The sequence below is a fragment of the Pongo pygmaeus genome, chromosome 10 (genome assembly GCF_028885625.2).
Source record: "Pongo pygmaeus isolate AG05252 chromosome 10, NHGRI_mPonPyg2-v2.0_pri, whole genome shotgun sequence".
Classification (NCBI taxonomy): domain Eukaryota; kingdom Metazoa; phylum Chordata; class Mammalia; order Primates; family Hominidae; genus Pongo; species Pongo pygmaeus.
In genome coordinates this window covers 11,167,641-11,194,283 of record NC_072383.2, presented here as the reverse complement: position 1 = coordinate 11,194,283, position 26,643 = coordinate 11,167,641, and the positions used below count along the sequence as shown (strand labels likewise).

Below are 26,643 nucleotides of genomic sequence, written 5' to 3'. Positions count from 1 at the left end.
TTTTTGTCCTTGCAATAGTTTGCTGAGAATGATGGTTTCCAGCTTCATCCATGTCCCTACAAAGGACATGAACTCATCCTTTTTTATGGCTGCATAGTATTCCATGGTGTATATGTGCCACATTTTCTTAATCCAGTCTATTGTTGTTGGACATTTGGGTTGGTTCCAAGTCTTAGCTATTGTGAATAGTGCTGCAATAAACATACGTGTGCATGTGTCTTTATAGCAGCATGATTTATAATCCTTTGGGTATATACCCAGTAATGGGATGGCTGGGTCAAATGGTATTTCTAGTTCTAGATGCCTGAGGAATCGCCATACTGTCTTCCACAAAGATTGAACTAGTTTACAGTCCCATCAACAGTGTAAAATTGTTCCTATTTCTCCACGTCCTCTCCAGCACCTGTTGTTTCCTGACTTTTTAATGATTGCCATTCTAAATTGTGTGAGATGGTATCTCATTGTGGTTTTGATTTGTGTTTCTCTGATGGTCAGTGATGATGAGCATTTTTTCATGTGTCTGTTGGCTGCATAAATGTCTTCTTTTGAGAAGTGTCTGTTCATATCCTCTCACCACTCCTATTCAACTTAGTATTGGAAGTTCTGGCCAGGGCAATCAGGCAGGAGAAAGAAATAAAGGGTATTCAATTAGGAAAAGAGGAAAACAAATTGTCCCTGTTTGCAGATGACATGATTGTATATCTAGAAAACCCCATCATCTCAGCCCAAAATCTCCTTAAGCTGATAAGCAACTTCAGCAAAGTCTCAGGATACAAAATCATTGTGCAAAAATCACAAGCATTCTCATACACCAATAACAGACAAACAGAGAGCCAAATCATGAGTGAACTCCCATTCATAATTGCTTCAAAGAGAATAAAATACCTAGAAATCCAACTTACAAGGGATGTGAAGGACCTCTTCAAGGAGAACTACAAACCACTGCTCAACGAAATAAAAGAGGATACAAACAAATGGAAGAACATTCCATGCTCATGGATAAGAAGAATTAATATTGTGAAAATGGCCATACTGCCCAAGGTAATTTATAGATTCAATGCCATCCCCATCAAGCTACCAATGACTTTCTTCACAGAATTGGAAAAAAATACTTTAAAGTTCATATGGAACCAAAAAAGAGCCTGCATTGCCAATTCAATCCTAAGTCAAAAGAACAAAGCTGGAGGCATCACGCTACCTGACTTCAAACTATACTGCAAGTCTACAGTAACCAAAACAGCATGGTACTGGTACCAAAACAGAGATATAGACCAATGGAACAGAACAGAGCCCTCAGAAATAATACCACACATCTACAACTATCTGATCTTTGACAAACCTGACAAAAACAAGAAACTGGGAAACAATTCCCTATTTAACAAACGGTGCTGGGAAAACTGGCTAGCCACATCTAGAAGGCTGAAACTGGATCCCTTCCTTACACCTTATACAAAAATTAATTCAAGATGGATTAAAGACTTAAATGTTAGACCTAAAACCATAAAAACCCTAGAAGAAAACCTAGGCAATACCCTTCAGGACATAGGCATGGGCAAGGACTTCATGTCTAAAGCACCAAAAGCAATGGCAACAAAAGCCAAAATTGACAAATAGGATCTAATTAAACTAAAGAGCTTCTGCACAGCAAAAGAAACTACCATCAGAGTGAACAGGCAACCTACAGAATGGGAGAAAATTTTTGCAATCTACTCATCTGACAAAAGGCTAATATCCAGAATCTACAAAGAACTCAAACAAATTTGTAAGAAAAATACAAACAACCCCATCAACAAATGGGCAAAGGATATGAACAGACACTTCTCAAAAGAAGACATTTATGCAGCCAACAGACACATGAAAAAATGCTCATCATCACTGGCCATCAGAGAAATGCAAATCAAAACCACAATGAGATACCATCTCACACCAGTTAGAATGGCGATCATTAAAAGGTCAGGAAACAACAGGTGCTGGAGAGGATGTGGAGAAATAGGAACACTTTTACACTGTTCTTGGGACTGTAAACTGGTTCAACCATTGTGGAAATCAGTGTGGCGATTCCTCAAGGATCTAGAACTAAAAATACCATTTGACCCAGCCATCCCATTACTGGGTATATACCCAAAGGATTATAAATCATGCTGCTATAAAGACACATGCACACGTATATTTATTGTGGCACTATTCACAATAGCAAAGACTTGGAACCAACCCAAATATCCAACAATGATAGACTGGATTAAGAAAATGTGGCACATATACACCATGGAATACTATGCAGCCATAAAAAAGGATGAGTTCATGTCCTTTGTATGGACATGGATGAAGCTGGAAACTATCATTCTCCGCAAACTATCGCAAGGACAAAAACCCAAACACCACATGTTCTCACTCATAGGTGGGAATTGAACAATCAGAACCCTTGGATACAGGGTGGGGAACATCACACACCGGGGCCTGTTGTGGAGTGGGGGGAGGGGGGAGGGATAGCATTAGGAGTTATACCTAATGCTAAATGGTGAGTTAATGGGTGCAGCACACCAACATAGCACATGTATACATGTGTAACAAACCTGCACTTTGTGCACATGTACCCTAGAACTTAAAGTATAATTAAAATAAATAAAATGAGGTTGATTGTATTTCTTTAAATTCTTGCTCTCCCACTTGGTGTATCCTTTGCAAAACATGCTCCCTGCAGATTGGTGTCCTCCTTCAGTATTTGTAGGGTTTCTACTTCCCAATATGGCATGAATGGTAAGTGTTAACTATGTCTTCCTTACTTTACAACCCATGGAAAGGTCAGGAAAATTCTCACGTTTGACTACAATAGCAAGAAGCAGCTTCATGGCCCAAATCCATCTGGTCATTTCTGCTAGTGTCATCAAATAAGCATAAGATCAACAAGGCCTCTCTCTTGTTTTTCAAAATTTCTTCATGTCTCTCTTTCTAAAATGTGGGTTCCAAACCAATCCATAGACTCTTATCAAAGGCACAGCTCAAGGAAAAGTCATCAGTTTTTCTGATGCATTGAACATATTCTTCAGTTGTAAATGCTAAAGCCAAATGGCTCTGAAACAGGAGGACCACTTTAATATTATGTCTCACTCCTGACTTTTTTGGAAGCCCCAGAGTAGTTTCTTCGCACAGTAACATGGTTGTCCGGACAGTATGTGAATATCTTATTGAAGGCACAAGAAGCGGGAGAGAGGATAAAGAATTATACCAAAAGAAATTAAGCCACTTGGCTAAGGTCACTGTAGTAAATGAGGAAGGATGAGGCTGATCTTTTGAACATTGCTTCTCTTCCCCTGATAATGCCAGTTTAACGGGATGTTGTTGTTGTAGTTTTCAGTGTAGAAAACTACAGCAAATTTTTCATTAGCCATAAGTATCACTCTGCTCTCCACCACAAAGAAGACTCTGAAAATTAGAACAAGGCTACCACTAAATCACAGGAGGTTGAGTCATTTTTGGAAACTAGAGAAGCATAGGATGTACCCTGCTGAGGCACTGAATTATACAAGGATGGCAGAAGGACATTTCTTAGCTGTTCTCGTTTGAATGTGGGCTCAATAATTATTCACTGGACTTGACTTATGAAACTGGTTTTTCTGTTATGAGGGAATGGATTCTCAGTTGCCTTGTGTTAATACCATAGTAATTTTATTCCTCTCTGAAACTTTATAGGTGGGCATCACTTTACACTAAAAAGACAGAGGCTACACAAAAGCATGAAAGAATCTGTGGCAAATATATGTTTTCCTATTGCTGCAATAACACATTACCACAAACTCAGTGGGCTTCACAGAACATGAACTTATTACCTTACAGCTTCGTTGCTCAGGATTCTGAAATGGGTCTCACTGGGTTAGATCAACATGTCAAGGCTGAGTCCCTTTCTGGAGTCTCTAGAGAAGAACCCATTTTTTGCCCATATTCCTTGGCCCTCTTCCATCTTCTATGCCAGCAATAGCCGGTTGAGCTTCCCATCACATCACCTCACACTGGCACTGACTCTTCTGCATTTAATGAGCTTGTGGTTACAAGGAGTCCACCTGAATAATGCAGGATAATCTCTCTAAATTCAGGTCAATTGATTCACAAATGTAATCTCCCTTTGTCATGCAAGTTAACATATTCACTGGTTCTGGGAATTAGGAAGTGTGTGTCTGTGTGTGTGTGTGTCTCTCTCGGAGGCCATTATTCTTCGTTGCACAAACTGGAAGGACATCTTACTCTCCTAGACCTGGTTTGATTCAATGCAGGGTGAAGAGAGTTACCCAGGCTTCTTCCAGGTAGTCACATGAGGGTGCAAATGAATTCATATAAAATTAGATGTAATGGAAATATTTGTACTTTAAAGTACATATCTATGCAATAGTATAAGTCAGAAACTGAAATGGCAGAAATTTACTTTTAATAACCATTTATACTTAATGTAATTGTTGGTATTTCTGAGACATTTTTGTTTTTCATATTTGTAATACTTTTGTTTTCTTTTTCCCGATCTCCTATGGATGCCTTAAGAATGTTTTCTGATTCCATTTTACTTGATCTGTAAGTTTTTTGCATGACTCTCTATACAGCATTGTTAGTGGTTGCTCTGTGTTATGTAACTATGAAAAACATAGTTTTTCACAGTCTAGTGGTGTACACATTTTACCATATTATGTGAAATATAGAAAAATTGCTTCTTGTCTTCTTAACCACTCCTGTTTGTAATAGAATCATATTAAATATATCTCTACATGCATTTAGCCTCACAGTAAGTGTTGTCATTTTTGCTTTGACATAATTTATTGTCTTCCAAGTTTGCAGCTCAGAAATCTGAACTGGGTCTCAATGGGTTAAATCCATGTCTCAAGGTTGAGTTCCTTTCTGGAGGCTCTAGAGAAAAATCTCACTATCTTGCCGCATTCCTTGGCCATCTTCCATCTTTAAAGCTAGCAATGGCCAGTTGAGCCATTTGAAACTCATGCAGAAAACTCGAGAAGGAAAGAAAAATATTTTGTATTTACCTACTTTGTATTACCAGTTTTTATTTTTGGTTTATTGTCATTACTGTTGTTGTTGTTGTTATTCATTATTGACCTTCCAAAAAGTCCTCTTCTATCTTTTCTTTTATGATTAGTGACCTTCACAGAGCCATTTTATGGGATAGGTTTGTTGGAAAGAAATTCTCTTAGAATTTTTTTTCTTTTCTGTCTTCCAAGAATGCTTGGATTTTCCTTTTATTATTGGTGAGTACTTTTGCTGGACGTAAATATCTGGTTGAAATTTTTTTTCTTTCCACACTTTAATATTTAAAGATTGATATTATATGAGCAACATTTCACTATATTCACTAACACATTCCTAAGTTGTTAGATTTCAAAAGCCAGCATTTCTAATTGTCATAATCAAATTTCCACTTTAAATATCTACCAATATAGACAACATACAAGCAGGTACTAACTATTTTTCAATGAAGAGAACTACTTGGACTTTTACAAATAGCCTGGTAAAAAGAAAATGCTAAAAAATATATGAGTAGACAAAGTGATCCTATTTTGTTTGAAAGCTTAGAAAAAAACAATGTCAGAGACTATTGTACTTAGATTTTTTCACAAAGAAATCTTAAAATTGGTAACTTGGAGCATTTAATTCCTCACAATTTCATGTCTGATCTTCTTAAAATCATTATTGGGGAGCAGACATGACAATCTCCATTAGTTTTTTATGTATGTGATCTGCTTAGTCTTCATCCATTAGGGGAGCTATTTTTATTATTCTCATTTTAGAAGAGGAAATTGAGGCTCTGAGACTTGTAAGTAGCTGCCTAAGAGTCCAGAGCTAGCAAGAAAGAGGTCTTAAACTAAAATCTGAGAGACTCCAAATCCTTTGCCCATTCAAATCATGCTGCCTCCTTGATTAAATCCATTCAGGTTTTCTTAAGAATGGTGAGAATCATAGGCAGGGACAGAACTGATCAGTGATAAAATAGGGGAAAATAGGTCTAGTGGCTTCTAGGGAATACAGGCATAGAACCATACTCATTTCCCTAGAAAACAAAATAAGTTACTTTCTCAAACTTGTTAAAATTTCTCTCAGCTTCTGGGACTTTCTTTCATTGGTACTGTTTTGCTTACATTCATAAGCTGACTGCAATATCAGGAAATGACCCGAAAATAATTGTGCAATTTAAATTAGAGCTACAGAAGACAGAGAAGGAAAGAAACAGCGGAACTCCTTCCCCCGACAGATGACTTAATAAGGATAAGGAGGAGAGAAGCTTGCTGGAAACATCAAGGAGAAGGGGTCCTGGATGTTCGTACAATATGCAAATGGGTCTCAGATTCCAGAGTCCCAAACACTCAGAAGAAGACACCACAATCAGAAATTGCAAGCTGATTATTTTATTGGTATATTGTAGTTAGAGCATGATCACATTATGTTTCAAGGAATTTGAAACACTGTTATCTTCTTATTCACTTCCTGAAAAAGACAAACAAGGAAGATTATAGGCAAGACTTGACACGGCAGGAAATGTCTAATCCCTCATTGGTGTTACTGCAGTGAGGCAGAAGCAAAACCATCCTCTTGCCCTCCATCCCTTCTACAGCCCCTCCTCCTTAATATCATTTTCTTTGTTCACACTTTCTATGCCATTGCACGTAATGTGCTTTAAACTGTTGCTGAGATGAGGAAGAAAAACGATTATTGTTAGGTTGTTCATGCTTTGTGGCTGTTGGATATGTTAAGGGTTATTTTCACAAAGATGGTCACTGCAACATATCCTGTAACAGTGACAGTGTGAAAGCAGCCTCAATGATCAGTGACAGGGATTGGTTAAGTAAATTACGGAACAACCAAATAGCATTGTATATAATTGTAAAAAAAAACTAACCAATAAACACTGAAGAGATCTAAATGAACTCATGTGAAAGCTAAGAAATAAATTTTTCCAATAAGTAAGACACAGATCTGAATATAAAGTGTGGTATTAGTGGTGGGAAGATTATATATAGTTATGTAGCAATAAATATTTCAAAGAGGAGGTTCCGAAGAGTAAACAGTAGGAGTTTTGGGAAGGGTACAAGGGAGGAAAAATGAATTACTATGTAGCTTGGTACATTTCTGTTCAGTGAGATTAGTTTTTGTTAGCTTAAGCATGCGTGACTCTAAATGTGTTTAAAAAAAATGAGATACCATTTAACAGCTGAAAGTCCGAGGACCATTTAGCAGGAATACTGGACTTGAAAGACTAGTATGAGGCAGGACTGAGCCTCTCCTGAACAAGGAGTGTTCAGGTAAAACTTTAAATAAATGAGAGTCTTTGAGTTTGAGGAAAGGAAACAGAACGCCAAAGGGAGAACATGATTCTATGTCCTCATTCTCAACCCTATTTCAGAGAGGTAATTTGAAGATAGTGATTCTCAAAATCGGAATTGCCTTCAAGAGATTGTTTAAAAACAAGGTCTTGCTACCCTATCCCAGAATATTTGAACAAAACTCATGAGAAATGTGTTCCAGGACACAAAAATATTAACAGCTTTTCATCATTGGCACAATGAAGTTGAAGAACTGTAGCAGTTGGAGACTTTGATGGATAATAAACTGGAATCGTACCTGTCATTGAATCCTAGATTACTGAGGAGACTGCCCCTGTGGAGGTCCTTGTGGGCGGCCCCCTTGGGGAGGTGGTCCCTGGGGTCTTCCATGAGGAGGTGGGGGAGGACGTTGCTGATGGCCTCCCTGTTGGGGTGGTCCTTGTGGCTTTCCTTGAGGACGTGGTGGACCTTGTTGCTGCTGGCCTCCTTGTTGGGGTGGTCTCTGCTGAGGGCCATCATCCTGGTTCCCATCACCAGCAGAGGGTTGAGATTGCTGTCCTCCCAAAGGTGGTCCCTGACGCTCCTCATCTAGGAACTGCTCAGAGTCTCCTCCATCTGTGTGAGTTGAAACAAGAAGAGCTGAGCTCAGTGCTGGAAAACCCTCCTGTCTTCATACTTCTCTGTCTTCACCACACGGCCGGCCCCTCTCTCCCTGACCTGCCTCTCAACTCCCAACCTCCCCCCTTCCCAATGCTTCCTGATTAGAACTCCTTTTAATCCACAAGAGGGTGATGAAAAATCAAATTTCTTTACTCATGGTCCCAGAATCAAGGTTGGGAGAAAACTGTTTATATCTCTGGGGCACTGATATTAGCCAATTCCTGACAAGAAAATGATGATAAGAAGACACTGGAGAACCGATCAATTTTTCAGGGAAAAATGGAGATGGAGTTTACTGAGAATTTATTGGGATTTACCTGATATTACGAGGGGAACATCCTCCTGGCTGACATCTAGAAAAGAAGTACAGGATGATGGGAAAAGTTACTTCATGTATCAATCAGGGCTCATAGTGTTCTATGAGGATAAAGGACCTCTGATCACACCCTGTGCATCCCCTTTGTGATCTCATCAGCCACTCTCTGATGCTACTACAAGTGGAAGAAGATGTAAGGGGTAGCAGGATTGTTACTACGCTGAGCATCAACTAAGAACTCAACATAGAAGGGCCCGTGTTTGTCCTTTTATGATTCTGCAAGGCTTAGTGCTTATTTAGTTAAATTGCTCTGAGAATTTCAATGACATACTTGGGGATTCTTCTGCACTCTTTCATCTCTAAATATGTTGCTAATGTTTGCAAGCTTTCTCAATAGGAGCCACCAGACATAGCCACTTAGAAGCAATCTTACACATGCCATTCCCAGCACATTGAAATACTACATTCAGGAGAGAGAAAAATGACAATGTTTCACTCTGGTTATTCTCTAACTCTATGTAGACAGAGACAAGTGTTTACCCAATTCTCCGCCTCGGCAGTAGCTCTGACATGTGTTTATCTCCTTCATCGATGCTCATCCACTGTACAGCGAGGCCACCATCATCCCTGTCTACTGGGATCAGTACAGGATCTTCACAGCTGCACTTCCCTGAATCTGTCTTTCATTCTCCACATCCTTCCCAGCAGTCCCATGTCTCTATAAATGCAAATCTCACTCTCTCACTCCCCCGGTACAAATTCTTTATTGGGTTCTATTTGTGCAATCAATAAATTATGAGGCCCTGATGAGGAATGAAGGCACAAGAGGTCTTCTGATCCTTGGCATGAGAACTCTTCAGTCCCATCTGTTTTCTCATCCTCCTCTCTTCCCTCCACTTTCCCCGTCTATAGCTTTCACCCATAAACCCCAATCAGAGTCACAATATCTTCCCCAAATTCGTCTTACCTTCATTTGAAGCCTGAGCTGAGCTGAAGGCCAGCAGGGCCACTCACAGCAGAATCAGAAGCATCTTGCAGGAGGCTCTGGTGTCACTCTCAACTTTGTGCTGGGAGAAATGTGGCAGCTCCCTTTATAAAGAAAGACAAGCAGGACAATCGCACATTTGAGCTCCCTAGTGGGTGGGCATCCTCACCTCAGAGACTGGGTTCTGCTTTGCTTACTTCAGGTCAAGTGTATGCCTCATTTCTTTTGGGACTCTAGCCCAGCAGGAAGGGTTGGGTAGGATGTTGTTTGTGTCTAATTTCTAAAAGGTACAACTATGACTTGGACAAATGTTTTGATGGATCTGTGTCCAAGCAATCAGCACAGTGTCAGGACTGAACTTTAGAGGTCATTTGTTTTTCAATCTGTTTGGAAAGACTGCTATTCTGCTTTCCACTGTGCTTTTCATTTGTGTGTATGTGAGTTTGTGTGGGTGTGTCGGGGGTAGGCAGCAATCCTACAGCTAACAGTGAAGATGGTCAATATCTCTGACTCTTTTTACAGCCTATTTCCATCTCTCTTTATGTGTGTGCATGGACATTTGTATATTCAACTAAATTTTTCGTGTAATGGAGATGCTCTCTGCTTATCCATGAGATGTGTGAGGACAGCACACTGCTGGGCACACATAGATGACAGAAAGCTGCCCCGCAGCCTGCTCAGGCTACAGGAACTTTCCAAACTCTGTGGATCTCACTAGATTTAGGCAAGCCTTGGTGCTGCACAACACGTGCAAGCTAAAAAATTTGTATTTGAAAAAATATCTTTAGGGGTTATTAAAGCAAAATTGAACACAGAAACCATCAAGGAATTTCTAGACCTGAACAAACTGATACATGGTTCCCTAAGTGAGCCAAACGATGTCATATAGCTAAGACCTCCACTTTCTCCAGAATATTCTATAGAATTCATCATCTACTTTATTTCTTCTAACAAATACCGTAGTCTTCATCACTAATAACTAAGTGGCCATACTTATATATTCAACTTGATGATTTGTAATGCCTATCCAAGCCTCAAATGCCTTGATTGGTCGTCTGTTTTTTACTCAGTATTTATGTCACCTGTTTCATCAGACTGTTATTTCACACAGAGGATTTTTTCTATAATATTCTAATACTAATTCTTTCTCATTCTCTTTCTTACATTTATTTGTTGATATTTTATATTCTTACATTTATTTGTTGATATTCTTACATTTATTTGTTGATATGTGTAATTTTCTTCCTATATAGTTTTTTTCTCCCCAAATGACTTTTGGGAATGACATTTATTTAATCTTCTAAGTAATGGTGTATTATACACTTCACTACCTTTATTTTCATTTTTGTCTCTACAATTGGACAATAAACTATTAAGTTTCCAAAAAGTCCTTTCAGGGTCCTGGATTGGTAGCTCTCTTCTCAGCTGCTGATTGCTCTGTGATACCTAGAAATTCCCTGTTCATCAATTCATAAAATAAAATATTCACTATCACCAGCTGCACTTTCCATTTCAGACCTTGAGTAGGTCTTGTGTAATTTTTCACTTTCTGTGCATGGCTAGTCTTTATTTGAGGATAGCTTGGTTGGAGGCATGGCTGAGAGGCCATGTGACAGAAAATCATAAAGACAAGGCCCTAGACGGGTGTGCATGAGCGGATCCTGTGCTGGGCATACGAGGGTCTGGTCTGGCCCTTCTGAAGAGTTGCAGATAACAAAACAAGAAGGCTTCCTAATAGATTAGATTTTTCGACAGACAACAATGTTCTCATAAGGGACCCAGGCAGATTGGTATTTTCCCTGATATAAATATAGACATATTTGAAGTGGGAATGCATTCTTAATTGGCAATTCTTCTCTAGCCCTGTGGAAAGTGGATCAGTTTTAGCTGGGCTTGATCGGTTGTATCTTAGGCACAGGGTAGTTTCTTAAGCCAAGCAGCTCCCAATGGGTTACTGGGATTATTGTCTTTGGTTTCACCAGATACTGTTTTCCATTAGACCTGGAGATGAGCAGTCCTGCCTCGGTGACTTCAGGTCAACCATCATGTCAAAAAAGAAGGTCAGAGAAAAGGAACAAAGAGGAGTGCCAGGCAGATATTGCCTGATGATGTGGGTAACTGAGAAAGCTGCAGGCCTGGTGAAAGACAGATTTCTCCTTGGCAGCAGAGTACAGGAAAAGAACAGGAAATGCTCCTAAAGGTCGCTCAGCTCAGGTCCATTCCATGACCTTCTCCAATGTCAACAATCAGTGAAAGAGACTAGCATATCAGGAAAGCATAAATACCAGCTATGCTCTCACCAGCCAAATCAAAAGCAGAGGTGATGGAAGAGCTGAAGGGGACACTGTCTGGGAGTGAGTGTGGGTGACAGGTAGAAGTAGGACTGCTGCAGGAGCTTCGGCACCTAGAGTGGGTGGCAGCCCTCAACACCACAATTCCCTTCTACTATGGATGTTCACATTCTGAGGTCCTGAAGCGTCAGTCTTCAACATATGAAATTTTAGGACTCATCTCTCATAACACAACCCAACTTTTTCTCTGTTACTCACAGGTGTTTACCTAGTGGTTCAAAAATCCTCACTCCCTCCAGGCACTACCCATTAGCTTATCTAATTGCTTCCATCTTCAAAATACATCTCAAATGTGTCCACTTGCATGGTCTTTACTAGAAGGTTGTTGTTCAGCCCACGATGCTCTCTCCTGCAGGACTTTAACAGCCTCTACCTGGTCTTGGTAACATTATTCCCCCAGTACATCCCATATCAGTTCCCTCACGACAATCAGAGTGATCATTTAAAAGTAGAAATTAGATCATATCACCTTTGTGCTTCAAACCCCTTGTTTTTCCTTCTGGACTTAGAATAAGGTCCAGATTTCATGCCTCAGCTCTTTCACACCCACATGACTGAATCTTTTTTGAAGACCCGGAAGCTCTCTGAATGGAATAGAAAGTAGGATCTTCTTCAACTTCACCTTGCTTTAGTTTGCCTGGAATACTGAAGGATGGTTTGCCAGGAAAGATGAACATTGGCAGAGGGGATAAACTTCTCCAAGAGTGAGTGAATTGCATTGAGTTGCTTGTGTGGCAGTTTATGTGAATTGGAAGCATTTTCGTATTCATTGTATCAACTAAGCAGTCTGATAATACAGTTAGCAAATAAACACAATAGTCTCTGAGACTTCAGCTTTGCTTTGACTTGTCTAAAACCTTTGGTTTCATTATCATGGTAACCATCTATATTTTTTAATTTGATGTTGATGACCTATTAATATATATTATACATTTCACAATTAATTTAGCATATTTCCATTCTTTCCACCTATCCTAGCCAAATTGGTTATAATAGAAAACATTTTTAAACATTTACTGTATTCCACTTAATCATCAAAACCATTATATTAGGAACATATGATTGTTATCATTACCTTAGTTTTATAGATGACATGACTTAGGTACATAACAATGTTCTTATAAAGGTAGTAAGTGGAATAGAAGGCAGTCAGTACTCGGAGTTTAGTGTGCTCCACTACTCCCTTGCTATTCATTTATTCATTTCATTACTACAATATGAGAGGGAATGAGGTTCAGAAAAGAAACATAAGTTCTGTTATTAGGAGATTATCAAGGTTAAGCTTTCCTAAGACTTTAACAGGTGAGGCAAGAAATATATTTTTCCTGAGGGAATAAGTTTGTTTTAAATCATAAGCACATTTACTCAGGCTTCCAGTAACCTGTTTTCCTCCTTGCCTTCATATAAAGATACTCATACAAATTAATTCGTTTTTTGTGATTATGAAAACCCGGTCAATGTAGATCCTCTATGTGCTTTCTTAATACATGTCACATGCATTTTTGTGCCGAGTCATATTAGCATTGGCAGAACTTGAGCCTATCCTTTGAAATGGACCAAAAATGTTGATTCTCATCACAATGAATGTAAAATTTTAGATGTCTGAGAGAGACTGGCCTGAGATTTGTGTATGAAGGGATAAATCTGTATACCACTTGCACAGATTTCAGTCTTCTGCCTGAGAGTCCCCCTGTGTCCTGGCCCCAGAGCTGGTGTTACCAAAACAGGTCCGGGTCATTGATATTATTACTAAGGTGTTATCTGAGCTCATGGTCTCATGACCAAGAAAATTAAGGAGTGTGGACACAAAAGGGTGAGGTTGGAGCAAAAGTTTAATAAGTGAAAGAAGAAAGCTCTCTGCAGTGGAGAGGGGAGTCAGAGTGGATTGCCACTTTTACGCTTGAATCCACAAGCTTTTATGAGAAACTGCTCTCCAAACACATTCAAAAGCTTGCAGACGGCAAGAAACAACTAAGATCAGAGCAGAATTGAAGGAGATAGAGACACAAAACACCCTTCAAAAAATCCATGAATCCAGGAGCTGGTGTTTTTGAAAACATCAACAAAATTGATAGACCACTAGCAAGACTAATAAAGAAGAAAAGAGAGAAGAATCAAATAGACACAATAAAAAATGATAAAGGGGATATCACCACTGATTCCACAGAAATACAAACTACCATCAGAGAAAACTATAAACACCTCTATGCAAATAAACTAGAAAATCTAGAAGAAATAGATACATTCCTCGACACATATACCCTCCCAAGACTAAACCAGGAAGAATTTGAATCCCTGAAATGACCAGTAACAGGCTCTGAAATTGAGGCAATAATTAATAGCCTACCAACCAAAAAAAGTCCAGTACCAGACGGAATCACAGCCGAATTCTACCAGAGTTACAAGGAGGAGCTGGTACCATTCCTTCTGAAACTGTTCCAATCAGTAGAAAAAGAGGGAATCCTCCCTATGTCAGCCATTGAGTTGGACCATTGTAGATGTTCATCCCATTTGAGCCTTCAGATGACTGTGGTCCCATCCCTCATCTGATGGCTACTACGTGAAATACCACAATGAGAGACTATCCAATAAGCCCAGGCAATTCACAGAATCATGAGGAAAAAAATAATAAACTGCTGTTTTAAGCCTGTAATTTGGGGAATGATTTGTTATATAAAAATAGAAACTTTGAAAAGATGGAGAAATGAGGCTGGGCTCAGTGTCTCACGCCTGTAATCCCAGCACTTCGGGAGCCCGAGGTGGGTGGATCACGAGGTCAGGAGATGGAGACCATCCTGGCTAACACGGCGAAACCCCGTCTCTATTAAAAATACAAAAAATTAGCCGGGCGTGGTGGCGGGTGCCTGTAGTCCCAGCTACTCGGGAGGCTGAGGCAGGAGAATGGAGTGAACCCGGGAGGCGGAGCTTGCAGTGAGCCGAGATCGCGCCACTGCACTCCAGCCTGGGCAACAGAGAGAGACTCCGTCTCAAAAAAAAAAAAAAGAACAGATGGAGAAATGAATAAAAGGAACTTATCACTTTAATCTCAAAGCAAAAAAAGAGAGAAAAGAGAGTGATAACTAGCAAAATTTTTAATAAGACAGTAAAAGCAAGTTCAATGTTATCAGAAATTTTCATGAATTTAAATAAATTTACTTGATCTATCAAAAGACAGAGAATAAATAAGAAAACAAAACACGACTTTGTTCTGCTTTCAAGAAGCATACCTAAAGCAGAAAACCACAGGGACAGAAAATAAATGGATAGAATCTACCACTAACTAATGAGCACAGTGACTGCTAGTTATGCCTAATATCTATTATCCTACCATTTGTTAGTGATAGAATCACACTATTCCCTTGGACAATTTGTGCCACAAAAACTTTCCTATGTGTTTTTTAGTTATGTGAAAGATACATGCTCTTCCACGTGCATATATTCAACTGCTTGTTTATATTTGTCATATTTAACTGAATTATAACTAATAATCACATAACGTTTAAAGTAAACAGCAGTAACAGTTAAAGACAGGTGATTACAGAGTAGTAAGAATAAAACAATTCACTGAAGGCTGGGCATGTTGGCTCACGCCTGTAATCCCCACACTTTGGGAGGCCAAGGCGGGCAGATCACCTGAGGTCAGGGGTTCAAGACCAGCCTGGCCAATGTGGTGAAACCCCCATCTCTACTAAAAATACAAAATATTAGCTGGGCATGGTGGTGTGTGCCTGTAATCCCAGCTACTCAGCAGACTGAGGCAGGAGAATTACTTGAACCCGGGAGGCGGAGGTGGCACTGAGCCAAGATCACACCATTGCACTCCAGCCTGGGCAACAAGAGCGAAACCCCATCTCAAAAAAAAAAAAAAAAGAAAAAAAAATTCATGGAAAAGATGCAATAATTATGAATTTGGACACACCTAACAATGCATTAGATAAATAGATAAAGCAAAAGCCTCACAAACAGAAACTGAAGAATCCACAAATAATAAGAATGTAAGACACACTTAATAAACTGCCATATCAAGCAGAAGAAAGAATGATATGGAATATTTTAAGAAAGCAATTAGCAAAAATTAATTCAATACTTTTATGTAGAAATCTTTACTTGACAGAAATCTGGACACAAACATTCAAATATACATGAAACATTTACACACCTAAACCAGGTACACTGTAACAAAGAACAGATTCCACAGAATATTACGTAGAATGTAAAGTAGTAAAATGTTAAATCAATCAAAAAAGTTTGAAATTTAAACTATTCTCTATAACTAAGAAAAAGATAAACATTTCTACACAAAAGATAAATGTTTAGAACTCAGCAATGAAAAAGCTTTTCACAATCAAAATGAAAAAACCAGGTAAAGCTAAGAATTCATATCCATTAGTACATGTTTTATAAAAAAGCTTTCCAGATGAATGAGGCACATATTCACCTTCAGTTAAGAAAAATGAACAACAGAAAAATTCAAAGAAGGGTGAAGAATTTAAGAAGGAGCTAATATGTACCTTGCGCTTACTTAGTACATGGTACTGTTCTAAGTTTAGGTGTGCTATTTATTTTATATTTATTCCTAAAAACAGTCTCATTCCCTTTGGTTGATAAAGAATCAGAGGCATGACAGGGTGCTGTGGCACCTGCCTGTAATCCCAGAACATTGGGAGGTCAAGACAGGTGGATGCTTGAGTTCAGGAGTTCGAGACAAACCTGGGCAATATGGTGAGACCCCACCGCCCTCTACAAACAATACAAAAATTAGCCGGGTATGGTGGTGCACATTTGTAGTACCAGCTACTAGGGAGGCTGAGGTGGAAGGATCACTTGAGCCTGTGAGGTCAAAACTACAGTGAGCCAAGATCCCACCACTGCACTCCAGCCCCAGGTGACAGCGTGAGACCTTGTCTCAAAAACTAAACAAACAAAAAACCAAGGGATAGAAAGGTTAAGTAAATTTCCCAAGTCATAGACTCAGCAAAAGGAAAAGTTAGAATTTGTCTGAAGGGCAGTAATTATGCTTTTGGATGTCAACCAAAATAAAAATAGTAAATATATAAATGAATGAATAAATAAATAGAAAATCAAAATATAAGACAATGGTAGCACAAGCAAAATCTTTTAAAGATTAGGAAATTCAAAAGTCTGATGGTACTGATCAAGAAATATGAGAAGCAGAAAAATTGATGAAATGTAGAAAATACTACATAGCAGAGCTTTATATAATCAATGTTCTTAATAATTTTATTCCAAAATTTAAAAACTCAGTTGAAATTGCCAAGTTTTTAACAAGCAAAGGTCAACAAAAATTTATATTAGTAGTAAAAAACTTTAATAAATCAACAATTTCAAAGATTTTGAATGGACTATCAAAATATACACAAGATATCAAATTCAGATGGATTTATAAAAAAGTTTTACTGAGTTTAAAAATGTCATAATTTTTACCTTCTCCAAACTAATTCAGTGAACCTAAATGTTTTATTCTCATTTATTTTAAGAAGTTAAAAAATTACCCTCAAAATGAGTAAAAACAGTACAGGACAGCAAATAATGAGAAGATAGGCAATCAGATACAGGTGCAAAACTGCTAAAAAAAAGTGTAAAAGTAAATAAGTCTCATAATATATACTTAAAATATATTACAAATGAAAAGATTCATTCTAAGAATTTGAAGATAATTTAAAACTAGAAAGTAAATAATTTTAATTTACATAAAATTATCTCAACAGATGTTGCAAAAATGTTTGATCTAATTTAACTCCTAATCAAGATAAATACCCAAACCAAGTTTAAATAGAAGCAACATTTAATAACTTGTATGTCTACTAAACAAATACAGAAGCATAGTTATTAGTGTAACATAGAACTTTTCATTTAATCAAGATTAAGACAAAGATACTTGTTTATTGACAATTTTGTTAGGTAATTTAACTAATACACTTTGACAAAAATATTGTTACATAGGAATTTGGATGGAAATTTAAAGAAATTATATGCTGATAGTAGTAATTCCACCTAGAAAATTTAAAAATCAACAGGAAAACTTTTGAAATAACACAAATTTGACAAGCTTGCTGAGTACAACATCAATATATATGGGCTAAAATTACACCTATTCACCAGCACTGGTCCATTAAAATGTGGAATTAAAAAAATTCCCTTTCTTATTACAAATAAGAACTATATTTTGATTATGACTAAGTCTCACAAAAGTGTTTCATGATGTTATATATTGTGAAATTACATAACTATAATACTTTAGTGAAGGATTTGAACTATATAGATATGCAAAAATTAATTTTCAAAGATGCTGATTATGCTCAAATTAATTCATATATTCAGTATAATTCTAACCAGAATCTTAAAGAAATTTATTTTCAAGTTGACATAATAGTCCTAAATTACACATGAATTAAGTATTCAAAAATAATTCAGACAATTCTTGAAAAAGAAAATTAAGGTAGGGGTATCCAGTAGATAGCAAGATTTATTTAAATTATTTATTTAGTGGCTTATACTTGTAATCCCAGCATGTTGGGAGGCTGAGATGGGAAGATCACTTGAGTTAAGACATTCAAGACCCACTTGAGCAACACGGTGAGACCTTGTCTCTAAAAGCATCAAAAAAGTAGCTGGGTATAGTGGCAACTGTAGTCCTAGATACATCAGAGAATGAACAGGAGGATTGTTTGAGCCCAGGAGGTCAAGGCTGAAGTGAGCCTTAATTGAGCCACTCCAGCCTGGGCTACAGAGCAAGACTCTGACGGGAAAAAAAAAAAAAAAGATTAAAAAGAAATTTTTTTAATATTTTTTGAGACAGAGCAAGACTGTGTCTCAAAAAAATTATTAAAAAAATCAAAACAATGAAGGTTGTGACACAGAAATAAAATGTATATAATAAATAATAGATCAGCAGATCAAACTAAAGACAGGTCTGGTGAGACCAGGTTGTTTATTCTTATCACATAGGAACTTCCGTACGTGATAGATTTGGCATTAGAAATCAACAACAAAAAAACGTAGACTGTTCAACTAATGATATTGAGACCTCTGTCATTTAATATTGGGACAAAATTGTATTTCTAACTCACAACAAACAGAAAAACTACATTAGATGTACTATCACTTTAGATTTGAAAACAATTCTTTAAAACTTTTACAAGAAAATCAAAATAAGACTCTACTGCCTTTAATTTGAGGAAGCACATGTCATTAAGGAAAAGACTGATGAGTTCACATTTGCTGATAAAAATAATATAATCTGTCCATCCTAAGTTAGGTGTCCAACAAATAATTAGTTACATGTCTATCCTCTCACCTTTCATGTCCTCCAACTCTTCTCTTTAAAGAGTGGCAGAGCATAACATCATGAAAGAATGAGGAAACTCCAGTGCAACAAAAAAATTATAGAGTTTATAAATATCTTTTTTTGTTTACAAATATATGTGAGATAGATTTTTCCATCTTAAATATGTGAAGAAAAATTAACCCTGCAATAATTAGTATTGTAACAACAATATTGCAATTTGAAATAAGACAAATGTGTAACACACTTCTTCTTCCAAAGTAAATAAGAGGATTAAATACAGAATTGAAAAAGTAAACATAATCAAACAGAGAAAATACCAAGAATTGTTTTGTAATATTGAAAGTTGGGAAGACATGTTTAAACATGATATTAAAGGCAGAGTACATTTAAAATGAATGCATTTAATAGCATGACTGGAAGAATTTCTGAATGCCTCAAGAAAATAATATAAAAACGTAAGCAATAGACTAAAAACTTTAAAATCTATTTGCAATATGAACAGTAGAAAAAAATTTAATACTTTTACTATTTTATAAAAAAGATGGAAATAATTTTAAAAACCAGATTATCATATATAAAAAATTCAGCCTCACATTTAAACAAAAACGTAAGTTTAGTATAGTACTATGGTAAAATGAATAACAAGTGCTCTATTCTGCATTTCAAATTGGCCACATTTTGCTTTTGTAAATTGTTACATAGAATTATAATGTGTGCAAAGTTAGGAGCAGTCTCGTTTAATGCTAGTGAGAGCTTATATTGGTGTATGCATTTTGTAGGTGCCTTTGTCAATATTAATAAAAGTCTTAAATATTTATATAGATTATAACCTGCTTTTTGGACTTCACCCACTTCTACGACTTCATCTTACAAATAATTGGAGATTTCACCACAGAGTTTTGTGTTAGTCCATTTTATGTTGCTATAAAAGAATACCTGAAGTTAGATAATTTAATTTTTTTTGCATTTTTGATCATGTGGATCTTTTAAAAATGTATTATTTATTTATTTATTTATTAAGTTCTGGGGTACATGTGCAGGATGCGCAGGTTTGTTACATAGGTTAATGTGTGCCATGGTGGTTTGCTGCACCTATCAACCTATCACCTAGATATTAAGCCCAGCATGCATCAACTCTTTTCTCTAACGCTCTCCCACCCCCGCCCTGCCCCAATATGCCTGGTAGGTGTTGTTCCCCTCCCTGTGTCCATGTGATCTCACTGTTCACCTCCCAATTATAAGCAAGAATATGCAGTGTTTGGTTTTCTGTTCCTGCATTAGTTCACTGAGGATAATGGCTTCCAGCTTCATCCATGTCCCTGCAAAGGACATGATCTTGTTCCTTTTTAAGGCTGCGTAGTATTGAAGCTGGACAGTCTATAAAGACCTAATGTTTCTGCAAGCTGGGAAGCTCAAAAAGCATGACACTGACATCTGCTCAGCTTCTGGTGAGGGCTTTCCTGCTGTATCTTGACATGGCAGAAGGTCAAAGGGGAAGTGGACATGTGTGAAGAGGCAAAACCTGAGAAGCCTTCTGACACTGTAACCACTCAGTCTTGCGGAAACATTTCCATGAACACGAATTCAGTCTCAAGAGAACAAGAACTGACTCAGTACTGCTGGTTTTGAGTTCATTCCTGCTACTGAATTCAGAAATCTCCTGCTAATGCCATTCTTCAATGTCCTGTCTCCTAATTGGGGACTGTAATGTGTTCATAAATTGCAGTTTAGGGTGAAGCAAAAAGTGAAAACAGTGAAAGGAAAACTGTCCATAACTGCATCTGAGAACACTAGACTTCATTGGGTATTCTTTTGAATATGGAAAGCTATCACCTGTGGCTCTTATGAAACAAATAAAATATTTGTTAGTATGAAAATTGCCAGGTGAAACATTTGAATAATGATTGCTCTGATTTCATAAAGATCAATATGACCTGATCCTACAGAAGAACTGATTTTAATGCAATTAACAACAAATTAACAATGAGCAATGGAATTAATGGACATAGCAAGAAAGAAGTACTGAAACAATAAATATTAAATATTAATCCTTTAATTATTATATTAATCCCTTAGTTGAAAATAAGAAATTATTATAAAATTAGGAATTTTTCTCTCTGAAGAGAATCCAGGTATAGAGGAGGACATTTTCATGTGGTATTAACTATGGAATTCATCACTGACTTAATTGGCAAGGAATGGGATATCTGCTTCAATGACCTCATTCTCACCAGCTTATCTCATATGTACAAATATATACATATCTGTATATATGAGTCTCACCGATGTATACATATATTTAAATGTATACATATATATGAGTCTCACTCTGTCACCCAGGCTGATGGGCAGTGGCATAAGCATGGCTCACTGCAGCCTGGGCCTTCTGGGCTCAAGCAATCCTTCCACCTCAGCCTTCTAAGTAGGTGGGACTACAGGTGTGCACCACCATGCCCAGCTATTTTATTTTATTTTATTTTATTTTATTATTTTATCTTATCTTATTTTGTAGAGAGGTGGTCTCTCTATGTTGTTCAGGTTGGTCTCAAACTCCTGGGCTCAAGATCTCCTCCCATTTTGGCCTCCCAAAATGCTGGAATTATAGATGTGAGCCACGGTGCCCGGCTCAAATATATTTGTTGATGATAACACTAATCCATTTCTGTGGCACTTCTTTTCAGGTCTTTATAGCACCGGTAAAATGGGGATAATGACAGTTTGCTTGGGTTTCTGAATGGTCCTTTTGCATATTTGTTTACCACCTACCTCTATTTTTCACTGTCTTGGTGAGAGCCCATTCCTTCCACTAACTCTTTTCATAGCTAACATGACAGTTTATGTGGTTGTTACTGTTATTTTGTATGGTTCTCTATCTGTGGCAAGTCTCCCTTAAGGACAGGGAAATGTTCTGAGTTGGGGAAAGAATATAAGTCTCATTAAAAAAGATGTAATTTTAGAACTAGGAAAAAAAGTGTAATCTTCTAGAGAGTCTCATATTGACTGTGAGCTCCCATTTGTCTTCATAATATGTTAAACTATATCTCTGGAATAGGGTTTGATATGGTTTGTTTGTGTCCCCATCCAAATCTCATCTTGAATTGTGGCTCCCATAATTCCCATGTGCCATGGGGAGGGACCCAGCGGGAGGCAATTGAATCATGTGGACGAGTCTTTCCCATGCTGTTCTTGTGATGAATAAGTAAGTCTCATGAGATCTGATGGTTTTATAAAGGGGAGTTGCCTTGCAAACTCTCTCTTGTCTGCTGCCACGTAAGATGTCCCTTTCCTCTTTCTTTGTCTTCCGCCATGATTGTGAGGCCTCCTCAGCCACGTAGAACTGTGAGTTCATTAAACCTCTTTCCTTTATAAATTACGTAGTCTTGTGTATGTCTTTATTAGAAACATGAGAACAGACTAATACAGGGTTTTAGATCAACATGTGTTAATAAGGTCAACTAAGGCACACTAAAGTTTTTTAAAAGTTTATTTGCAAATGATGGCTCATAAATTGGAAAGCTCCAAACTGAGGTGGAGTAGAGCACACCAGAGCTCTACTGAGGGAATGCAATGGGGACGCTTTTATAGGACAGACACAGAAGAAAAGCAAAGACAGGACAGATGAAATAAGGTACCTTTACAGCTAACCAATCAAATGTTTGGCTATCCTGTTGGCCGTCTTTGATTGGTTGAGTTTAAGTTCTGTTTTTCTTTACTATAGGCATTTATAAAAAATAGCTCAAGTTAATTTTTGCTTACTTTTGTAAATCAATCAGTTTTAAGGTCATATGAGACCTAACTGGCTTTGTCTGCCTAGGGATTCTTCAGACCTGGCCTCCATTTTAATATACTTTGACACGTGTGACCTAGTTTGGGTTGGCATTTCTTTCAGAAGCACAATTTTTTAAGAAACTCAATTTTTTAGTCTACTTAATTCCAGTCAGCTTTACATACAAACAAACAAGTCACAGTTTTTGTCTAGTCTGCTGCTTCTTATATTTGCTGTATTTTGTTGCTTTTTCACCCCTCTGCTTTTCCCTCTGGATTTAATATCAGATACTTTGAGCATTGTAAAGCGTCATTTGGGAAACCAGATATTTAATCACTCTGCCTTGATATTACCTTGTCAAACTGAAAGAACAGTAACTGTCAGTTGAACCTTTTTCTGTAAATACAATCCAGTCAGAATTTTTAACATAGATGTAACAACCATACCCTTGAGATAATCCTAGTCTTGAGGCTGAGTTTTTTTGTTTATTTGTTTTTTGTTTTTTGAGACGGAGTCTCGCTCTGTCGCCCAGGCTGCAGTGCAGTGGCATGATCTTGGCTCACTGCAAGCTCTGCCTCCCGGGTTCACACCATTCTCCTGCCTCAGCCTCCCAAGCAGCTGGGACTACAGGTGCCCGCCACCACACCAGGCTAATTTTTTGTATTTTTAGTAGAGATGGGGTTTCACCGTGTTAGCCAGGATGGTCTTGATCTCCTGACCTTGTGATCCACCTGCCTCAGCCTCCCAAAGTGCTGGGATTACAGGCGTGAGCCACTGTGCCCAGCCAAGGCTGTTTTAACCAGGCTTAGAAACTCAAATACTATTCAGTGTTGAGAAGCAGTTGCCTGTTCCAGCTCTGCAAAATTTCAAGTTTCTAGACTCTTCCTTCTGATATATTTTTTTCCTGCTTGCAAAGTAGTATAAAATTGTCAGAATCAAAATGAAGTCATTTGTGTTAAAACTCTGACAAATGGAGCTGGAGAAGGCCATGAGGGGAGAGTTCTTAATGTAAATACGACTTATAAGAAGAGCTATCAGAAAAGACTCTACAAAACAACAACATTGCACAAAGGCCACTGCAACCCTACACAAAAAGATACTTCTGCAAGGACATCTGCTCAGAAGCTCCTTGTCTAATCTTAGACAGGTGTCACCATTGTTCTTGATCCTTGGATCCAAGGTTAATTATCTCAAAACAATTATGTAATCTTCCTCTTTTAGAAATCCTTGTCTTTTTTAATGTCCCTGAACACACATAATTTACTATGGCACATGTATTCTCGTTGCAATATTCTCCCACATAAATATCATTTTCTTCTAGAGCATCTCCCTCTGTTTTCTATTTAGCTAGATAGTAGGCAATTATTTTCTAAACTCAAATTTTTTAATTGCCAAATGAACCATTAGTATATTCAATTATATTTTTTTTCTAGAGTTACAAAACTTTCAAATATGTGATCTACCTCCCACGTAACCACAGGTGACTGCTATCGAATGTTTTGCCACTCCCTATCTTGTTTTACAGTAAACAATAATGTTTTTTCTTGCCACTCACTGCCAATGAATCAAGTATTAAGCCAGTGTCACATAAGTTAGGTGTTTTGTTTTAGCAGCGCCTGATTTCAAGAGGCCAGTCTCATACTAGCCAAGATAGCTTAGTCTGTGCTGTACTAACAAGATCCCCAAATCTCAGGGACTCCACATAGGAGAAGTGTTTGTTGTTTGTTTTTGTTTTTCATTTCTGTTACGTGTCCTGTGCTCATAGTGTTCACAAAAGAATCCAGGCTGATAGATGCTTTATTGACCCTTGTTTGAGTGTCAAGGCAAGAAGATGAGAAATTTGCAGTCTTATACTGGTGAGTAAATGTTCTCACTCTGAAGCAACATGTCATTTCCACAATATTTTATTGACCAAAAATTTACATGATAATATACAACTTCAAGGGGGAGAGGGGACTCCTACAAGACTACATTTCTTATCCTACAAGGAATAAAATGTTAGCATGCAGCTCTAGGTCCCATTTTACGACCTCTATGCTATGTACAAGATATATATCTAAATCCTAATAACAAAGAGAAGTTAAAAGTAAAATTTAGAAAAATCACACCATAAAACACTAACAAAAATAAGCTAATGTAATCATTTTAATATGTACTAAATAGACTTTTTTTTTTTTTTTTTTGAGACAGACTCTCGCTTTGTCGCCCACACTGGAGTACAGTGGCGCGATCTTGGCTCACTGCAAGCTCCACCTCCCGGGTTCCTGCCATTCTCCTGCCTCTGCCTCCCGAGTAGTTGGGACTACGGGTGCCCGCCACGATGCCTGGCTAATTTTTTGTATTTTTAGTAGAGACGGAGTTTCACCATGTGTTAGCCAGGCTGGTCTCGATCTCCTGACCTCATGATCCGCCCGCCTCGGCCTCCCAAAGTGCTGGGATTTCAGGTGTGAGGCTAAATAGATTTTAAGGAAAAAGACATTAGAATAGATAATGTCACCTCATGTGAGTAGCGGTTACATTTGCCATGAAGATACTACAATTCTAATGCTCTATGCACTCATCAGCATGGCATCAAAATATGTAAAGTAAAAGTTGACAGGACTTCTAAAAGACATAGATAAACCTATACTCATAGCAGGATAGTTTAACATTAAATCTCAAGAAATAATAGAATAAGAAGACAAAACTCAGAAAAGGTAAATAGGATTTAAATAATATGATTACAAATAGATCTAGTGGATGTGTGAAACATTGCACCCCAAAGCTACAGGATACACATTATTTTCAGCAAACACAAAACATTTATCAAAATTGACCATATATGCATAACATAAATTTTAGCAGAGAAAATTTTATGTAAATGGAAACTTGAACATATATTTTAAAAATAGTCTGGTGGAAGAAAAATCACAATAAATTTAGAAAATATTTAAAATTAAGTATAATAAAATATAGTAAAATCTTGTGAGAAATGCTTAAAAATTCTAAGAGGAAAACATATACCAGGAATACAACAGCAAACATACTCAACGGAAGTAAAAATAATTAAATAACAATATAAGAGATGAAATTAATGAAAGATAATACCTCTGAAAAGATCAACCAAGACAGACTTGAATAAACTAACAAAATAGGCAAACTTCTGGTAAGATAAATCATGAAAAGAAAAGCAAATAATATGAAGAATTTAAAGGATATATTCTGTTGGTATTAAAAATTTAATAAGATGATATAATAATCAAAATTATGTGAAAACATAAATAATTGAAACTGCCAAATATCTAGAAAATCGTAACTGCCAAAACAAGACCAGAAGAAATAGGCAACAGAATGGTTCCAGATCAAGATCATAGAAATGTACGCTCATGTACTGAATAATAAGTTACATGTTAAAGAATGTTCGTAGTATCATCATCATCATAGTCTCCAAACTCAAAATAAACCAACTTTGTTTTTCCACTAGACTAGATAAATTTTGAATTGTCATTCCATTAATACTATGCAGCAATTGAATAAATGATCTATCCTTATATGCAACATGATTAATTTTAAAAACAATAGTGATCAAAAATAGTTAAATTCAAAAATATTATGTACAGTATTATTCCATTCATGTGCAATCCAAAACCAGGCAAAACCAAGCTAGTGCTTAGGGATACATATTCAAATTAAAATATACAAAGTTAAACAATAACATGATTTGAATTGCAGATAGTTGTTACTTCTGGAATGAAGATAGGCGTTATGATTAGAAAGGAGCAAATAAGGTGTTACGGGGTTTACAAAATTCTCTTTCTTGCCATGGGAGGTGTTTAAATTAGTGTGCACTTTATAGCATTTAGCCTTCATGAAATGTTCTATATGTGTTATATGTAACAATAATAGGCAGCAAAAATGAAAAAGAGAAAAGAAATATTTCTAAACAAATGATATGAGGTTAGCT

At 37.2% G+C, this 26,643-nt stretch overlaps 1 pseudogene; it reads right to left on the bottom strand.

Annotated features, from left to right (window-relative positions):
• Positions 1 to 6,378: 6,378 nt before the first annotated feature.
• LOC129010835 (salivary acidic proline-rich phosphoprotein 1/2-like) lies at positions 6,379 to 9,320 on the bottom strand (annotated as a pseudogene).
• Positions 9,321 to 26,643: the final 17,323 nt, after the last annotated feature.